This window comes from Coffea arabica, chromosome 9c (genome assembly GCF_036785885.1).
Source record: "Coffea arabica cultivar ET-39 chromosome 9c, Coffea Arabica ET-39 HiFi, whole genome shotgun sequence".
Lineage (NCBI taxonomy): Eukaryota > Viridiplantae > Streptophyta > Magnoliopsida > Gentianales > Rubiaceae > Coffea > Coffea arabica.
In genome coordinates, this window is record NC_092326.1 from 6,184,337 (window position 1) to 6,205,137 (window position 20,801).

Consider the following 20,801-nt stretch of genomic DNA (forward strand, 5'->3'; position numbering starts at 1 on the left):
GTTTTTATCATTTTGCATGCCCCTCGAACCCCTTTTCCCTCCATTTTAGGATTTTTGCATTTCATGCTAGTTATAGGGTTCATTTGCTTGAGAGTCCCCTTAAATATGGGATATAGACGAGTGTGGCTTTTTCTAAGCCTTAGCACGCTTGTATTCCCTCTATAAAAGGGCAAATTGAGTCACGATTTAGGTCTCCCCGTACCCAATATGCATACATTCCCTAGGATCATGCATCCACTCTACCATTTTATACTCTTATCACACTTTCATTTTTTTCCTCCCATCTTGCATATGTGCACCTTTATATTTTCACTTGCACACGAGCACTTTTGTCATTACTTGCACACATGCACTTTATATTATCATTTCACATACCGCACCTTGCCCACTCACGTGCACACTCTCACTTACACATTATTGTCTTTTATTACTTTTTCAAACTCATGCTTTCACATTGCATACATGCATTCCATTCATTTGCATCCCACTTGCATTATTCGTGACTCCTTCAAAGGATCGTTATTAGGCTTCACAATTAATGTGATTGGCACCACTCAACCTTTGAAGAGAAATTTCCCCCAATACCCCTAGGTCTAGGGTTTGCATTCATGTAGTGCATCCAAATGTAATAAATTCTTTGATTAAAACAAGAAAATCTTTGATTAAATCATGCAATTAGCCCTGGCTAGGTCAAAGGGGTGCCTTGAATTTTATCCTTGCCTTCCCCTTTGTCAAATGTGACTCCCGAACCTTTTTCTTTGGTTTACGTGGACTAGGAGTCGTTTAAAAGGGGTTTCTTACTACTTTTTCCTATTTTTCCTCAAAAAGCAAAAAATCTTTTTTTGGGTGACTTGGTACACCTTAACTCATTATCAAGTGGCGACTCCGTATTTTGTTTCAAAAAAAAAAACCCTTTTTAAACTATAATTTTGGGTCAAATCGTCGCATTCTCAAACCCCCTTTTAGACCCATTTTTCTTTTAAATCACAATTCATTTTTCAATCACAAATTGAATCAAAAAATATATTTTTTAACCATTTATTTATTTCATCAAAAAATGGGGCGCGACATCAGTTCACCCGTTTGTCCAAATTTGCGCCTGAGCTGATCATAACAGAGCAATGGCGAATCAGGCGTTTCATTCAGGGCTTGAACGTCGAAATTTAAAAGGACCTCACAGTGGCTCAAATCAATGCTTTTAGCGAGGTCGTAAAAAAGGTCCAAAGGGTAGAGAGTGCTCGATTGCAAGTCCGGAACTTCTAGGCGAAGAAGCGGGGCTTTCCTGGAAGCAGTTCTGGACAGGGGGACAAAGGTACTCCCTCCAAGTTTGGACGCGGAGCTGGAGATGGGCGACAGTCAGGTTCCGGCAGAGGGGCTCAGTCTAGGCGCGGCCCAGCCGGGAGAGGCCAAGGTGGAAACTTCCAGAGAGGCTCAGGTTCGGCGTCTCGTGGACCTTGCGGGTACTGCGAAAAGCTGAATCACTCTGAAGACAATTGCTGGAAGAAGGGAGGCAAATGTCTGCGTTACGAAAGCGCAGACCACTAGCTTGCTACCTGCCCACTCATAACGCAAGACGGAATGGGAACTCAAACCACGCCAAAGACCAATACGGGACCGAATAAGGGGAATGAGGTGAAACCTAAAATGCCAACTCGAGTCTATTCCTTAGAACCTCGACAGGTCCCAGAATGCTCAGAGGTCGTAGAAGGTACGATCCCTATTTTCCACCTTTTTGCCAAAGTTTTAATTGATTCTGGTGCCACCCATTCCTTTGTTAACCCTGATTTCATGTGTGGCATCGATATAAAACCTGCTAGTTTACCATACGACCTAAAAATTAGTACACCTACGGGGAATCAACGCTTGGTTACTAGTATGGTTTATAAGGATTGTGAAGTGTGGGTAGGAGAGAAAAGATTGTTAGGGGATTTGATAAGTCTGGTCATTAAGGGGTATGATGTGATTTTGGGTATGGATTGGCTAGCCAAGTATAATGCCCAATTGGATTATAAAACGAAAGTGGTGGAATTCCGTATCCCTGGTGAGGCAACCATAAGGTTGGATATAAGGGGTAGGTTAGCCTCATCTGCTTTAATTTCGAGCATTCGGGTTAGGAAATTGCTAAGTAGAGGGGCGCAAGGATTTTTGGTCTTTTTTATTAACACCCCCACGGATAAGTTGAAAGTGGAGGATGTGGCCATAGTGAAGGAATTTCCGGACGTGTTTCCTGATGAATTAGTAACCTTACCTCCAGAAAGAGAAATTGAATTAAACCTACTACCGGGAGCCTCACCCATCTCAAAAACACCATACCGAATGGCTCCTGCCGAGCTCAAGGAGCTAAATTTGCAATTACAGGACCTTCTGGGGCGGGGATTCATTCAAGAGAGTGGGTCTCCTTGGGGAGCTCCTGTAATGTTTGTAAAGAAAAAAGATGGTGGTTTGAAGATGTGTATTGATTATCGAGGCCTGAATAATATTACAATTAAAAATAAGTATCCACTGCCCCATATCGATGAGCTATTTGATCAGTTGCAAGGAGCGGTGGTTTTCTCGAAACTGGACCTCCGCCAAGGGTACTACCAGTTATTAATCAGAAAGGAGGATATTCCGAAAACCGCCTTCAACTCGAGATATGGGCATTACGAGTTCGCAATTATGCCCTTTGGACTAACCAATGCTCCTGCCGTGTTCATGGACCTAATGCATAGGGTTTTTAAACCCTACCTGGATCGATTTGTAGTGGTCTTTATCGATGACATCCTAGTCTATTCCAAGACCCGTGAAGAGCATGAGCAACACTTGAGGATTGTCTTACAAACCCTGAGAGACCATCAACTATATGCTAAGTTTAGCAAGTACGAATTTTGGTTGGAGAAAATTGCTTTTCTGGGGCACGTAATTTCTCAAGAGGGTATTTCAGTCGACCCGGCGAAAGTAGAGGCTATGACTAATTGGAAGAGGCCAGAAACTCCCACAAAGGTCCGCAGCTTTCTAGGACTGGTTGGATATTACCGGCGTTTTATCAAGGACTTCTCCAAACTAGCCGGTCCTCTAATCGATTTGACGAAGAAACATGATCGGTTCTTATGGAACGCCCGAAGTGAGACAAGTTTTCAGGAATTAAAGAAAAGATTGACCATGGCTCCAGTTCTAGTCTTACCAAACGGGGTGGACGGATATGCTGTGTACACTGATGCATCCCGAGAAGGCCTGGGTTGTGTATTAATGCAAAACCGAAATGTGATCTCTTTTGCCTCGAGGAAGTTAAAACCCCACGAGCAAAATTACCCGACCCACGATCTGCAGTTGTTTTTGCTCTGAAGAAGTGGAGGCACTACTTATATGGAGTAACTTTCGAAGTTTACTCCGATCATAAAAGCCTGAGGTATCTTTTCTCACAGAAGGAATTAAACATGAGGCAGCGACGGTGGATGGAATTTCTAGAGGATTACGACTGTACCATCAACTACCATCCGGGAAAAGCAAACGTGGTGGCCGATGCCCTAAGTCGCAAAGCTCAGGTCGCGAGTCTAATGATCAAAGAGTGGGAATTGTTAGACTCCGTGTGTGAATGGAAACCTTGCCCTGGGAGCCATAAGGTGATTTTTGGCAATATTAAAGTGACTTCTACCTTCTTGGAAAAGATTAAAGAAGCTCAAAAGGAAGATGCACTGGTGCAGAAATAGGGAGAGAAAGTGGAAAAAGGAAAAACCACTGATTTCAATTTTGGTCCTGAGGGTATTTTAAAATACCGAAAGCGGATAGTGGTGCCGAAAGATGAATCATTGAAAACGGAGATTCTAGGGGAAGCCCATCGATCCAAGTATACAATCCATCCGGGTAGTAGTAAGATATATCAAGACCTGAAAGGAAATTATTGGTGGGACAATATGAAGAAGGAAATTGCTCTGTACGTGCAAAAATGTCTCATTTGCCAACAAGTTAAAGCAGAGCATCAAAAACCATCGGGTTTGTTACAACCCCTGGAGATACCTGAATAGAAGTGGGAAAACATAACCATGGATTTTGTTTTAGGTTTGCCGCGAATGCAGCGAGGACACGATGCCGTTTGGGTGATCGTCGATCGATTAACCAAGTTGGCCCATTTCTTGCCGGTGAACATGAAGTATTCCATGGACAAGTTGGCTCAACTGTACATGAATGAGATCGTAAGGCTGCATGGTGTGCCGGTGAGCATTGTCTCCGATCGAGATCCACGTTTTGTATCTCGATTTTGGCAAAAGTTCCAGGAGACTCTAGGGATGAAACTCAACTTGAGCACAACCTATCACCCTCAGACGGACGGACAATCAGAATGAACCATTCAAACTCTCGAGGACATGCTACGAACTTGCATTCTGGATTTTGGAGGCAACTGGGGTCAACACATGACCTTAGTAGAGTTTGCATACAACAATAGCTACCATTCGTCGATTCAAATAGCTCCATATGAAGCATTATATGGACGAAAATGCCGATCACCAATTTACTGGGATGAAGTTGGCCAGAGGAAGACATTAGATCCAACCACTATTCCTTGGATGGAGGAAGCTCGAGAAAAGGTCAAGTTGATACGGCAACGACTCCAAACAGTTCAAAACCGACAAAAGAGCTATACCGACAACCGGAGAAAAGACTTGGAGTTCGAGATTGGAGACCATGTATTTCTTAAAGTCACCCCTTTACGGAGTGTCACAGCAGGCAAAGGAAAGAAACTTCAACCGAGGTTTGTCGGACCTTACAAGATCTTACAGAGGATAGGTGCGGTAGCGTATAGACTAGAACTGCCGTCAAGTCTCTCGAGAATCCACGACGTATTTCATGTCTCAATGCTCAAGAAGTACTATCCCGACCCAACCCATGTCTTACAACTAGAGGAGATCGACGTGGACGAATCGCTTGCTTACGAAGAAAAACCTGTCCAAGTGCTTGACCGGAAAGTCAAAGAGCTCAGAAACAAGCAGATTCCATTAGTGAAGATACTGTGGAGAAACCATGGGGTAGAGGAAACTACCTGGGAAGTGGAAGAAGAAATGCGAACGAAATACCCTAACCTTTTCGTGAGTTAAGGTGAGAAATTTCGAGGGTGAAATTCTTTTAAGGGGGAGAGAGTGTGAGAACCCATAATTTTCATTTTCTAGGTTTCTCGTATTTTTCATGGCTTGTTTTCTGCATTTTTGTGATTAGAAAAATTTTTAGATGAATTTAAGGAGCAGATATAATTTTTAGATGTTTTTTCTAGTATCGAATGGATTTTGAGAAATTAAGAGCGTATACGGGACGTGGGACCCACTAGTGCGAAAAGTTCGGAAGAATTCGACCAACTAGGTTAAGTTTTGGATACTGGAATTAATTTATCGGGTGTTAAGAGATAAGTAGAGGGTGTTAAGTGGATTGATATAAGAGAAACAAGGTAGGTGAGCATTTAATAAAAGGTGACAAGTGTCACCATAGGATTGGTTGCACTTGTTAGAACACTATTCACCCTTTTACCAAATTGGTTAACATGGCTTAAAAATGACCAAAAATCATCAAGAAGTGGCCGGCCCTCTCTTTCTCTCTTTCTCTCTCTCTTACTCCAAGCACAAGGAAGAAAACACTTCAATCTTGTTCCAAATCATCAAAACCAACCATCCAACCTTGATTTTGCTCCATAAAACCACTTAAGGAAGTGTTGGTGAGTTGTTGTGTGAAGTTTTTTGGAAAGTTAAGGTGACCAATAGCTTTATCTCTCTTGTTTTAAGGTAAGTTGTGAAGAACCACCCTCCTCCCTTAATTGATGCTTAAATCATGCTTAGTGGTAGTATGAGATGCAAGTTTATGGATTAATTCTTGATTTGTGGTTGTAGTGATGAAGTTTTATTATTTTTGGAGATTTTTCTGTTTTAATATAAGCATGATTGTGTGGCTAGCTATGATGATTGGAAATGGTATATAATGACTCTAGGAGGTAGGAAAAGTGATTAATTGCAACCAATTTCTGGTTTGGAAGAAATTTCAGAAAATTAGGGTTTTTTAGGGAGCATTCTGCCCGAATTTTTAGCTCCTAATTAGAGGCCGAATTGGCCTTGGCTTAAAACATGAAAATTGTAGGGAATGACATTTTAGAGGTGCCTACAAAATTTCAGGTCAATCGGAGTAGTGTAGAATGAGAAAGGTCGAAATTACTATTGCTGTTCTGGTTTTACCCGAATGTAAGAATTGCGCCTATAATTGGTTGTTTTGGCTGGAATTGCTTCCGAATTGGTTGTTGAGACCTTCTGATGAAATTTAGCCCTATTTCTTAGCTTTCAACCGATTTTGGAATTTCTGGATTTGGACTTGTAGAGCCTGAGTTATGATGTTTCCGCTAGAATTCGTTTTGGTGAATCTGTTTTACGTTTTTGATGTAGTATCTTGCATTTTTGACCTATTTGCACTCAAAAATGGGTTGAGTGACCTTCTGTGATATTGTAGCCCTGTCTTTTAGCTTCGAAATGGTGGGTCTTGCACCCTCATCCGATAATCGTAGTGAAATTGGTGCCATTACCGCAAAATGAGGACAAAAACTGTTTTTTTTTCAGGGCCAAAACTAGTTACATTTCCGAAATTTCTGGTTTCCTTTATTGTTTGTATATACTTATGGAACCCTATTGGGGTCATGTTTGGCCTTGGTTTATGACTCGTTATCGAGCCTCATGGTATTTGTTTGCATGTTTTAGGACGTGACCGTGGTGCACAACGTTCTTTTGACGGAAGTGCATGAAACCACATTTACGAGCTTGGTGAGTGTACTACTCACTTGTGTGTTATTATATGACTTTGATACTTGAACTTGAGATGTTGAATGTTAATTGATTGAAGTGAGAGTGTACTTTATCACTCTCACTTATTGTTTCGCATGTTATTGGAAAGTTATTGGAATGTTATATGAAATGTTATATGAAATGAAACACATGACTTGGTGTCGTTTGGACGAATCTCCAACGACTACAATTGTTATCCTTGAGTTCAACCCCATTGGTAATTGATTGAATCGAGCCGGCGAGGGTTTGGTCGTGCCAATTAATGTGCCTTGGGACAATGTTATATGGAATCTTGTAGTATGAGAGACTCTCGATTCCGGTTTACTCGAGTAATACCACAATGCAAGTGTTTGGATTTCGGGCCCGATTGGGGAATGTTAGGTGGAAGGAATGGAAGTAAAGTGGAGTCTACGGTTGGTTATTGTTGAACATTGACGGAGAGTCACTGACGTTTGATCAAGAAATGCAAACGAGAAAAAGGGCTCTTGAGAGCCATCTGTATCCTTTTATCACCATATTTGACGTGTGCCTTTGCTTATTTTACTATATTGAATGAAAGCTTGATGCTTATATGCAATTGGTTGCGTAAGTGATAGTATCTCACTGGGCAACTAGCTCACACCGTTCCTTTTGTTTTCGTTACAGGAATATGACTCTTTTTGGAATGAATCTTGATAGATGGTTGCCGAATGAACTAGATGTATATTTTTTTTTTGTATGGTATATGAAGTGAAACCCTAAATGTATCTTTAGGGCCGTTTTCACTTTCAATTTGGCAAACTGTGTATATATTCACTTTTGACAACTTTTATATGTCACTTTGGATTGTATTTGCTAAAGTTCAAGATGTGAATGTTTGTTCGATATTTGGTTGCGTTCTGACGGGTCGGTTACTATTCATGACCGACTCTGAATTTCATTTTTTTTAATTTTGGGTTATTTTGCCCTTTTGCCTTGTTTACGCGCGTTTATAAGTTCCGGAACGAAATAGATCGCTCTAAACTGCACCGTTAGTCCTGGCGAGAGTTGGACAGGCAGTCCGCTAACCTCTTTGGTTCGCCTTAGGGGAAGGTGGGGCTGTCACAAGTTTTCTCTTATATGCTTATGAGAATTGCATATATACATATGTATATAATATGCCATATGTGTGTTGGGATTTTCTTTTTTAAATAGTAGAAATTATGGTCAGTATTTCCCATCTCTATTGATCAAAGAGTCCTAATTTCTCCATTATTTATTCAAAACATAACATATTGTCAATGTTACACTATTGCAATTTTTGCCCAGATATAGTAAGGCACAATCAAAATTGAACTAAAATATGGTTGCATAAATTTTTTTTGAAAGGTAATGCTTGCATAATTCAATACAAAAATATAAAACTGTGATATTATAGTATATTATATGTCAATATCTAATTGTAGTTATAGGTCAATATCTAATTACAATTTGGATAAAATAATTTAATTTATAATGTTTTATATTGTAGAGAAATCACAAACCTATTTATCAATAGCTAACAAAAGATATCATGTTTAGTTAATTTTAATATAAATTTGGATTGAATGCTGTCAACTTTTCTTAGGAAAAAGTTTATAGTTGAATCCATATTCATCCTCCAAATTGAAAAGACAAAATTTGAAGCAAAAAAAAAAAACTGCAATTTGGTTTAATATTTTTAGAATGTATTTAACTTTACCTCATTTAACATGAAAACCAAAAATTGATTACAATGGTTGCTAGTATTTGCATTTAGAAATGCAAATGAAAAACTAATAATATCTTATAATGACCCTAATAATCACAAAAAAAATGGAATATAAAAATAACATAGAAGTGTTACATATTTACATATGAAGAAAACAATAACAATACACAGAATAATCAATAATACCCGAAGTCATTGTTGTTGGTTCAGTTTTTTACTCTTATTCAAATTTAATTAGGTCAAATTTAGATCAAATATATACAAATTAAGTAATGTAAGTTTAGAGTGAAATGTTCTAAATCTTTCCCTAAAACTATATTTTATTTTTAGTAGGACTAGTGTTGTTTTTAATATTTTTTATCAAAATAAAGATTTTAAATAAAAATTCCCACATTGAACGGCTAGTAGGACATTGTTTTTAATTTGATTTCATAATTTAGGTTTAATGAATGCTACCGTTTTTTTTTTTGAATCCATGACCAATGAATATTATTTCTCTTTTTTTTTAATATAATTTACCCTTTTTGTTAGGATTATTGAGTTATAAGGTAAACTATTGTTATTGTTATTCTTATTGTTAGTAACATTGGTAATGTTACCTCTTTATTTATCCTCCCATGAATAAATTTCAAAACAAATTCTTATATTAATGGAGCCATATCTTACTTTTTAAATTCAAAAAGCATGAAAGTATATTTAACAATTTAAAAAAATTTAACATTCTATATATATATATAAAAAAAAAAGAATGGGGAGTCAAATGTTTTATGATTTGACCATGCTAAAATCCCTTTCTCTAATTTATATAGGCATAAACAAGTAACTACTCTTCTAGGTTATACGAGACAATATTGCATTTTAACGGACCATAAGGTATTTCAGTATAAATCTTGCAAATTCAAATATCTAAATAAGTAACACTCCAATTAGAGTTTTTTTAAATCATTAAAGAGTGTATTTATCCAAAAATCCTTTGATACAACAAAAAGGGGTATATTATATCTAAAAAATGAGATGAGAATTAACTCAAGGTGGTCGTTTTGCACCTACAAAGTATTATAAAAATAAGAATTAATTACATCTTCCTCCCTTGTGGTTTGACTAAACTACAAGTAGACCCACTTAGGTTTGAAAAATAACAATCACCTCCTTTGACTTAATAGTTACCAAATGGTGTTAATCTTTTGCTTGTGGAGACAAAAGTACCCCTACACCCAAAAAGCTACCGGAGAAATGATGGACTATCTTGAGCAAAAAAAATGTCAACAAATTAGTAACCTATCAATAAGAGATTAAAGTAAGCAAGAATTTGTACTACTTCTATTAATGTGCTCATGATTAATATTTTCTAAGAAGTTGAGATTGGAGTATACCTAAAGTTACTAAATCCACAATACACATAGAGCAAAGTTCATCAGAAAAATTCTGACTTTCGTCATAAAATATTTTTGTGCTGATAACTTCATCACCGAAGTCTTTTCCCAAATAGCCTATAGCTAAAACCCTTTTTGTCGTGAAAACCCAATCCTCGTCACCAAAGTATTTGTGACAACAGGCCCAATCATCACAAAAGAGCAAAACTAGTAACAACAATGCATCCCAAAAGTTGCTTTTCAACAAGAGTCACAACGGAGGAAATGATGAATTAAATGGTTTCAAACAAAGGAATGTAAGTGAAAGATTCTGAATTTAAAACTTTTCATTTACACTAATTAAAAAAAAAAATCACAGTGACGGAGTTTTTGAGGTGAAGTCATTGTCACGGGTGACAAGAAGTCGATACAAAGCATAAGTGCTTTCATTCATGCTTGTTTCATTTCATTGCAGTCATTCCCAATTCCTTCTAAGAAATAATCATCCTCCTTCAAGATGGCTGCTAAAAAGCTAAAAGAAACATGATTCTAATAAAATTGTCCACATCATTATTAACATGTAAAAATCGTCAAAGACATAGGTTTCGGTACAATTTCATTTGAAATTCTTGTACAATATGCTCAAATGTATTTCCAACGAGATCTGCTACATAATTGAAACCTCCATGATCAGCATATAACCTGTAAGTGCACAAAAGGTATCAATGCATTAGAAAGAATGAAAAAGGTAAGAATGCCAAGTAACCAATACCAAAAGAACTCAAACTTTAAAACTAACATATGTACACATAGCTTAACTATTGAAATTTGAAACCATTCAACATAGAAAATAAGTACCTAGGTTTTGGTTGAGTGACTTTAAAGCACGCATGGTACAGATTCATTCAGGATTGTGCTATTTCGTGCACCACCTTAGCATTTGTGAACAATAAAGTTTCTAGACTCTATGGTAAATGAAAACTTCCTAGTTTCAGCTTACATTCATGTAGTGCAACATGTAACAGCCAAACCATTCACAGCAGTCAAATCAAAAGAAAAATAAATCTAACCTACAAATCTGATAGGGAAAAAACTTAACTCACAAATCACAACTAACCATACTCCCATTCAAATGAAACTGTGATAGTCCATAAACACATACTAGCTCACACTTACGTGTTTTTATTGATCATAACACCTTGCGAAGAAATAGCTTTCTGCCAACACACATGTAAAAGCAAAGAAAAATGTAAGTTTGGAAAGAAGTACATGAAGAACTGAAGATGATAATTTCAACAGCCAAAACAATTATTTCACCCATATGCATATTTACCTAGTAGCAAAATATCTGAAAATTTCTAGGACGAAGGAGAGGCAAAAATATAGGTGCGCATTTTAGTCCAACTTGCATGTATATGATGATCCCAATATTTTCTCTTACAAGCTCACACTCACATGTATATGATGATCCCAGTATTTTGCCTCCAAACTTGGGAGGCTTTCTGCCAACACACACATAAGCACGATGGAAAATTTAGGTGGAAAAAGAAGTACAGGAAAATAGAATGTGAAAATTTCTGCAGCTAAAGGTATTAATTTCCCTTAACATACATCCAGTGTCAAACCACTTGTCTAGCGTTTTGTAACCAATGCAATTATAGAAATTCACACCTTTTTCCTATAAAATCAGTTGTATACAATTTGGATTTGGAGTAAACCTATCAGATATTCAAGAAATCCCAAAAGATATATAGATAGCTGACATGCAAGCTCGTATCATCATCAATTTCCTTCAGCAACCACTACCCAAAAGCATTACACAATCTAGAGCAAAATGATTTAATTTCAACTTACATAAGGAATCTAGTATATACTAGGTACTCAAAATCAATATTTACAACCTAGAAAAAAGATAATGTTTAATTGCATTTTATAAGGAAACCGAGCAAATAGAAAGCACACATACTATTACCAGCCTCACGATTACACTGTACTCCTAGTTAAGTTCTGACTTGATTGATATCAAAGGATTCAAATCCTTAAAAAACATAAACCCCCGAGAAGAAATATAAATAAACTTGGAAAGCTCAAATAAAAAGAATGACAAGTAGACTACATCATAATTAATCTCCGGGAATACTGAAGTCAAAATTACATTAAGCAAATGCTTCTTGCCTCATAAGCAATTGTTCAAACTCTTAACATTATATTCAAAATCCATTACTACAATTGAACCCTGTAAAGAAATAACCTCTAGGGAGTAGTAACTGAAGCAATGGAAGATTTGTCAGGTTCCCTATACATTGTTTATACTCAGATTTATTTTCTAAGGAATAGTAATGACCATAGCATATAGCTATCAACCATTAGTGACTGTGGGGGTGACACAACCTCTAAGGTTGTGTCATGTAGGATACTCAATTCAGTTATCCGCGAATGATGATTTATCTCAGAGTAAAAAAAATTCAAGTCAATATTATAATGGAAGCACTTCGTAATGATGTTTCTAACAATTATGCAGTTTCTAACCTGTCTACAAGATTATACTGAAATGCCCCTAGCATCAATTTCATCAGACAAAACAAAGGGGAGACCAGCCAGAAAAACACCCAATCTGAACAGTTCCAGAAAAGTTTGAACAACTCTACTTAAGTTTCCTATCCATCTAACCATCTTGGACATATTTTCACTAGAAGACACACCTTATTAAGGAGCATCATATCCACTAGATTATACAAATCGCTGCTATAAAATAAAACTGTTTTAGAGTACGCCTGTTTACATATTTACATTATATTGTCCTTAGCTAGTAAGGGTCTGTAGGTTTTCGGCTGAAATGCTTTTTTGCATTTTTTTTTTTTTTGTTGGTTAACACACAGGCCAGAGTGGTCGCTGCTGATTGAGTAGAATTTATTCAGTCTATCTTCCTCATTAGTCCCCTCCTTACCTCATTCATATTCGTAAGCCAGTAGCAATGCAGAAACATTCGTACCTGCAACAGGTAAGCCACTAATGTCTAAAGAAAAGCAATGAGAAGTTGAAGTCTCAATAGTTTAGAAGCTACTTATCAATAAACACAGGGACTGATAATGATTTGCATGCGTGAATACATTTCCTCTGCGGAATCATTTCTGTATATCACATCATTTATTTCTCACCATTACAAATGATTATTCTGCAAAATATCTAACGTATGGTCGGAAATGGAGAAGGAAATTATGGATATTATTCATATATTTTGAAACAAACACTTGTATATGAGCTTTTCATTAACAAGACTAAATAAATTTCAAAAACGGTACACAAACGATGCAGAGAATGACGGTAATCAAAGTGATTATCCACTTAAATATGCATCTACACACCATTCTTGTTGAAGAAATTAGCCAACTTTCTCAACAACAACAAAGCATTCTCTCCCTTGGGAAAAAACAAATTGAAGACATGATCTTCCCCTGCAACCTCCACATCTCCACCCTACTCACTCTTCTCCAAAGCCTCTTTATAAAGCCACCCCCTATCTTTCAGAATATCCTTTCCAGCAACATAAATCAGCATCCTTTTGCAGCCTAGCCTCGAAAGGTTTTGTTCCATCATAGGATTCAGCAATGGATCATCAATCCCTGCAGATTTTGGGTCAACATAATGCCAGATGCCCTCAACATAGGCCTTTGCCTGTAATTTCGTTAGCTCAATACCGATTGGCTCTTTCCCCCAAAAATAAGGACAATTGAGAAAAATCCCATCAAGATTGAAGCCGTCCAGTTTCTCCAGTCCAACCCTTAACGCCATGTTATGTGCTAAGTTGCCACCAGCACTGTCACCGCCAAAAAACACCCTATCAAAGTCAGCATAATCCCTGAGGCATACCTCAGGACCCTTGCCATTCGAATGAGAGGCAACCCATTTGACTGCGATCCAACAATCTTCATAAGCTGTACGTAGAGGGTGCTCGGGGGCGAGCCGATAGTTAATTGAAACTGCTACGACACCAGCTTCTGCAACAACTGCAATAAGGTGCGTGTGATATGCAAAAGAGAAGGCTGATTCGACCAAAAAACCTCCACCGTGGAAGTAGAGCAGAAGAGGAAGTTTTATATCCTGTTGGGCGTTTTTGGGCAGGTAAAGCCTAGCAGATATGTCTAGTTCTGGTGATATTTGGACATCTTTAGATTCAACTCTGGTTTGTGGATCCACTGATGCAGCTACAATATCTTTGCCTACTAATCTTTCAACTCGGCCATCCTTGTATACTCGGTCATGGGAGAGAAGTCATGGAGTATCTCAGTTGAGTTTGTATCCATTGTTGAAATCGAAGGTGAAGAAAGGACTACCTGTCCGGGAGTCAGTATTTGACAGCACCTTCGATAAATGGATTTGTTCAAATCGATTTCACAGCACCTTCGATAAATGGAGGAGGATCGTGAAATCTTGTCCTATCGGTGAATTAGTTTTATATCCTGTCCGGGAGTCAGTATTTGACAGCACCTTCGATAAATGGATTTGACAGCACCTTCCATTAGTTGAAATCCATTAGTTAAAATCGAAGGTGAGAAAGCACTACCGAGGTTTCAGGAATCAGAATAAAAAATGAGCAAATATTGGTGAAAAGCTTTTGCAATTGTAACTGCAACTATTAAAAAGAAGATTGTATCAACGACTTTTGTATGACTGTAATTCTCAAGATTATAGTATCCATACTACTATTCCAGATTAAGGTCAAGATTTTAACTAATTCACCGATAGGACAATTTTGATTTGAAATCTTTGCTCTGCCTGTCCGGGAGTCAGTATTTGACAGTGGCGCTAGGCAAATTAGTCATCGTGACGAGAATGGAGCAACCCACCTTTTGTCTAACATGTGCTACTAGTCAAGTTCGGTTTGGTTCAAATACCTCGACAATGACAAAAGTCAATGGCAGCTGGAAACAAAAGAATAATTTTATAGGTTAAACTGAAAATTTTCTCCATAAACTGCAAAAACAATTACACTTTGCCTCCCCTAATTGGCTTTGTTTGGATAGAGTATTATTCCAAATAATTATTTGGAATAATTATTGTAATACTTTTTATAATGTGATGTATGTGAGATAAAAAGGTGGTTAAAAATATAAAAAGATAAATTGGAAACTGTATTTATGATATAAGCAAAAATTATCTATCCAAATGTTTTTGGCAGTTCAATTGAGAATCCTTCTTCTTCTTTGCCGAAGTGAGGGAATTCACTAAGCTTGTCTTAAAAGTTAAAAGTTAACAATCAAACTTGCTGTTCACCTTGTCACTACAGTAAATCAATCAATGCGGTCCCTATCAAGGAGATGAGCAAAATATGAGGTGGGGCTTTTAATTAGGAAAAAATGCCGTTGCTTTTGGTTTGGATGGATTACGTGCTTCATAATCATACAGAATCTCATAACCAGTGTTAGAGAGGAGGGAAATGAAGAAGGAAATTAAAATATAACTAAAATAAGGGATTTGTTTCAAAACACGAAAGAGCGGGTAAACGCCTAAAAAATTAATTAGGGGAGGCAAAGTGTAACTGTTTGTGGTTTAAGGAGAAAAATTGCAATTTAGGCCATGCTTGATAATCCAATTCAGCATTTAAAGTTAATGGGTTCAGGTCTTAACATATTCAAACCATTTGATAACAAAAAATTGAACATCTGAATTAATTAAATAGCACTAAATATTTTAGTCAAAACTTATTTCTAAAATTAAGTGATAACTTATTCACTTATCATCGAATGTAATATTTATTTAAATATATTAGATTTAATATTTAACAATTTAATAAATTAATGAATTTAGATTTCAACTTCAGTTTTATGGAACGCAACCTTAACCTTAAAATTATGCTTTTGTTTCCAACTCCCTTTTTTTTTTTCGACACAGGGATGTCTGGGTTAATCCTTACGGGACCCGACTAATCCCCTGCTGTTTGGGCCCGATGCCCCAATCTGATCCGAACGCGATAAGTGCGCGGAGGAACTCAACGGAGCGGAGACTCCAACTACCATTGAATGTTGTCATTGTTGAGGTGTTTGAACCGAATCGAACTTGACTAGCAGTACATGTCAGACAAAAGGTAGGCGGCTCCGTTCGCTATTTTTGACAACCGCCACCGTCAAAATGCTGACTCCCGGAAGGGTAGAGCAAGGATTTCAAATGAAAATTGTCTTATCAATGAATTACGTAAAATCTTGACTTTGCACTGGAATAGTAATATGGAAGCTAACAATCTTGAGAATTACACTCAAACAAAAGTCGTTGTTACCACAAACCTTCGAAACAAGAATTCTGCAATAGCGTGAGCGATGAACGAATTCCAATTAGCATCGAATTGACAAACTGGCTTACAGGATGCACTGTGTGAAGCCATGTTTCCACTAATGCTATATGTTTTCCTACTAACTAGAATTTTGTCCGTACCTTAGCACGTCTTTTTTTTTAATTTATTGTGAATTTATACAAATATAAATAATTTAAATACAAAAATTAACAACAATCATACATACTCATCTATATTAACTTTAAAAAATTAATGTATTTTAAAAATTCAATTATTTACTAATTTTTAAAAATTTGTTTATATACTTTCATTATAATATAATTGTATATATCAAATCATGTACCCCATATCAAAAATTTGGTAGATATTTATTTTTTACAAATATTTTTTCAGATAATTTAAGTTTTTGTAATGACAATATATCTAGAACTATATATTCATATTTAATTAAGTAGAAAAAATCTAGCAATTCATTTTTTTCAGCAATAAATATTCAGTTTTCAACAATATTGGTAATAAATCTATCAGTGTAACAGTTAATTCTCTTTTTTACACTATGTTAATTCAATTCAGGGAAGAAATGATGAACAATTTGAATACTAATCAATAGTATGGTGGTGAAAGAAAGTAATTTCGGATACGTAACATTTCAATAATTGTGATTAAAGAAGTAATTTGGGATATGTAAGATTTTAATAATTGTAACTTGAAAAAGGTTTTACTATAGTTCTATATGTAATAATTTAATAGAAAGCAGAATCATTAAGATAAGATTAGTTGTTTTTAAAAAAATATCATTAAGATAAGATTAGTTATTTTTTAAAGTTATTTTGAAATTAGATATAATTTTTAAACATATAATATAATCCAAATAGAATTTAATATGGATAAAACTCAAGTGATCCATAATCCGTTAATTGTTTTTAATTAGACATGTACATAGGAGTGACAAAGATTAAAATATCTACTCTTATATACATACATATATATATATATATATATATATATATATATATATATATATACACACTATATAGATTCATGATTCTTCTTTTCTCAATAACCCACAATAAACTCAATCATAAATAGACAGCTTGCCATTAGAATTTAATGACAAAGTCTAAATTACACAGATACCCAGAAGCCTTTTAAATCTCAAATTCTTAAAAAAAAACTGAGGCACAAGGGTACACTTGCTTGATCATCTGTAAATCAGCAAACGATTAAAAAAAAGAAAAAATAGAAAGACAGATTACAACAATGGGAAGCAACAACATACCTGTAAGGGGGCAGAAGAGAAATTATTTCTCCAATGGAGCTTACTCTAGCTGAGAAATTGAACTCCTCCAGTTACTCCCACCCTATCAATTGTGTCTTAATTCCGTTAAATGATTCATGTGTTTTGTAGTGGAGGCTAGAGGTGGGCAAAAAATCCGATCCGATCCGAAACCCGACTAACCAATTCGATCCGATCCGATTTTTCTTAGCAGGGCAGATGCGGGTCGGGCACCCGCAAAAAACGGATACGGATACGGATCAGCAAAATAAAAATCCACGGGTACCCGACCCACAGGGTATATTATATAAATATTAAAAAAAATAAGGGTTCATTATATAATTTTATAATTTTTAATCCTAAGTGTAAGTAAAGTAGTTCACAACCTCATATTTTAATCTCATATGATCCGCCTCTCCTCATCTTGTCAAAAAAAAGTGAATATTTTTGGTGAAACCTGAACCAAATGAATAAAACAAAGAAAAATTTGTGAAACTCTATCATAAAAATTGTTCATCCCTTTCATCATTTTTCATTTTTATTCTACTTCCATCGATCTTTCCTGCAAAATTTTCATCAATTCAATTAAAAATTTGTGTTTGGAGCTCCAATTTTCTGTTAACTAGATAATTAAAACATTTGTGCCTTTCATTTATTTATTTATTTTATTGCAATTGTGTCTCTTAAATTTGTCTCCTTTATTTTAGTGCAAGAAATTTATTTTTCTTTTTCATCACCTTTAATGCAACAAGGTCTATTCCAAAGATGTAAGACAGCTGGGGAAAATTTTTTAAGATTATTTTGGTTATACTTTCTTCAAAAATTATTAGCTCTGTTCAATTCTTTTCCGAACTTGATTCCACAATCGACTCATTTTGGATGCAATCTTGTACCATAATATCCTTAAGGAAGTTAGAAAAGTTGCCATATACTTATTATCCTTGTATTTGTTATGTTGTAAAAGGATGAAATGCGTGAGAATGGTGATGTACTCAAAATTATCATAAAACTTCGTTTTATCCTTGTGTTTGTTATACTTGGAAAAGTTGTCATATACTTATTATCCTTGTGTTTGTTATGTTGTAGAAGGATGAAATGCATGAGAATGGTAATGTACTCAAAATTATCATAAAATTTCATTTTATCTATTAGATATTATAATTATAATATGTGCTAAATTTATGAAATCGGTTTGATTATTGGATGAAATGTGTGAGAATGGTGATGTATGAATTTTGATTATAATATCTCTACCAATGTTAATTGGAAAGCATGCTTTTTTTTTTATTGAAAAACATGTTGATATTAAGTGAAAAATATTTTTTTATTGGAAAATAGTTTTTTTTTTGCGGGTACCCTATGACCCGCCCCTTTTTTTTTGGGTACCCGCTAAATATTAGGAGTAGGTTAGGATGGCAAAAAAGCTGATCCGATATTTTAGGGTTGAATCAGCCAAATCTTGTTAGGGATGAGTACTCGACCCATGTCCACCCCTAGTGGAGGCAACTTATTCAAACAAAAGCCGAAAAGCCCAACAGCATAAAGAGCCCAAAAGCCAGAGAGCATAAAGTCCACTTGAAGAACAAAAATGTAACCCAAAGACTGCGAAATCAATTTACCATTTTCCCATGCATTACATTTTCTTTTAATTTTTTTAAATAAAAAGTTTTGAATCAGATATCTCCTACTTACAATCCTTCCCAATTTCTTATCCAATGCGAAACAAACAACATACTTGTAAGAGGTAGAAGAGAATTATTTCAACAACATATAGGACAGGAGAATTATTTCACCAATGGAGGTTACTCTGGTAATGGCTGAGAGATTGAACTCCTCGACTAACTCCCACCCCTATCGATTGTGTCACACTTCCAGTAAATGATTTATTGATGAGGTTGTAGTAAAGGCAACTTCTTCAAACAAAAGTCCAAGAGTATAAAGTCAGTTAAATGATAAAATATAATTATAAAAACTTACCAAAAGGCAGAGAAAGTAATTTACCATTTTTCCATGCATTATATTTTTTTTAAAAATTTGTAAGTGAGAAATTTTGAATGCAGAATCTCTTAATAACAATCCCTCCCACATTACCATCCAACACAATTCCCCCTTCCCCCATTTTCCCATGCGTTAAACCGTTTTACAATATGCTAAACCAATTTATTTAAGCAACCAATCCTAAATCACTAATTTACCCTTCCATGAGGTAGAAGAAATTTATCAGTACTTAACCTCTTCCCCCACAAACTGCTTCTTATATATGTATAGGATAAAGGACTAATCACAAAAACTTTGTCAAAAAAAATACTTTTTTTTGTAGTGATTTTCAACACATTACAGCACAGTGCTCTAATTTATCCCAAATTACTATAATCTTGAATATTATGAATGAAGTACAGGAAAAATATTTTGATGATGGGTGCAATGTGCCCATAACAGAATTTAGAGTGTACTATGGCATATTCTAATGATTTTAAGGTGTAAAGTATTCAAAATTAAGAGTGCGGAAAATAAAATATTCAAAAATAAGAGGGCAGGGTGTAAAGTGAAAATTGTTGAATATGTAAGGGGTGAAAATTTGGCATTAATCCCACAATCAAATATAGTCGAAATAAAGAGCAGAACGTAATTATGAAGTGTAAAGAAATCGATAGAAATATTATTATTCGAATTGGTCGTTGTTTCACGAAAAGACTAGACAGTATCCAATTTTGAAGATACAACCAAAGACAATATGACAATTTTACTAAAGATTTTCGTTAATTATTCTCAGTCAAAAAACAAAGAACTCAAAAGTGCTTATTTATTTTGCATTAAAATATTCTAAAATTTGTTATGGCCCAAATTGTACTTTTGCCAGTATTTTCTTCTAAAATATACTTGGCAATCTGGAGGAGCATTCAGAAAATAATGTAAGTTGAAGTTGGGCCAATAAAAGTTTCAAAACGCGTACAAGACAGAAAATTGTAGGTAACCAATATGCATATTGATAACAATTGAATTTCTCTTTTGTTTAATTAGAATTATCTTCGTATCACTAAAAATCCAACTTAAATTACAATGTTGAAGTCTTGAAACAATAAAAAAAAAAAAGTTAAACAAAAGTATTCTGTTTTATGTGTCAATCTGTATGGATTAGCGCACACACATTTCTTTATCAATTCCAGTGATAAGAAAAGATGATGTCGGATGTCATCATGAACTATTCATGGATATGCTCTTCATGTTTTTTTTTTTTTTTTTTTGTTGATAAGCAACCCGCAGTTGCTATTCAAGAATGCGCACTAGATAAATCCACCCCTATGCAATAGCACAGGAACCACACGGAGAGCTAAGACGCACTAAACTACGCAACGCGCGAATGTCCCAAGAGAGATTCTAACCCGAA

General features: G+C 35.6%; 1 pseudogene; it reads right to left on the reverse strand.

Annotated features, from left to right (window-relative positions):
- Nucleotides 1-13,093: 13,093 nt before the first annotated feature.
- LOC113708385 (probable carboxylesterase 12) lies at nucleotides 13,094-14,152 on the reverse strand (annotated as a pseudogene).
- Between the last annotated feature and the right edge of the window lie 6,649 nt (nucleotides 14,153-20,801).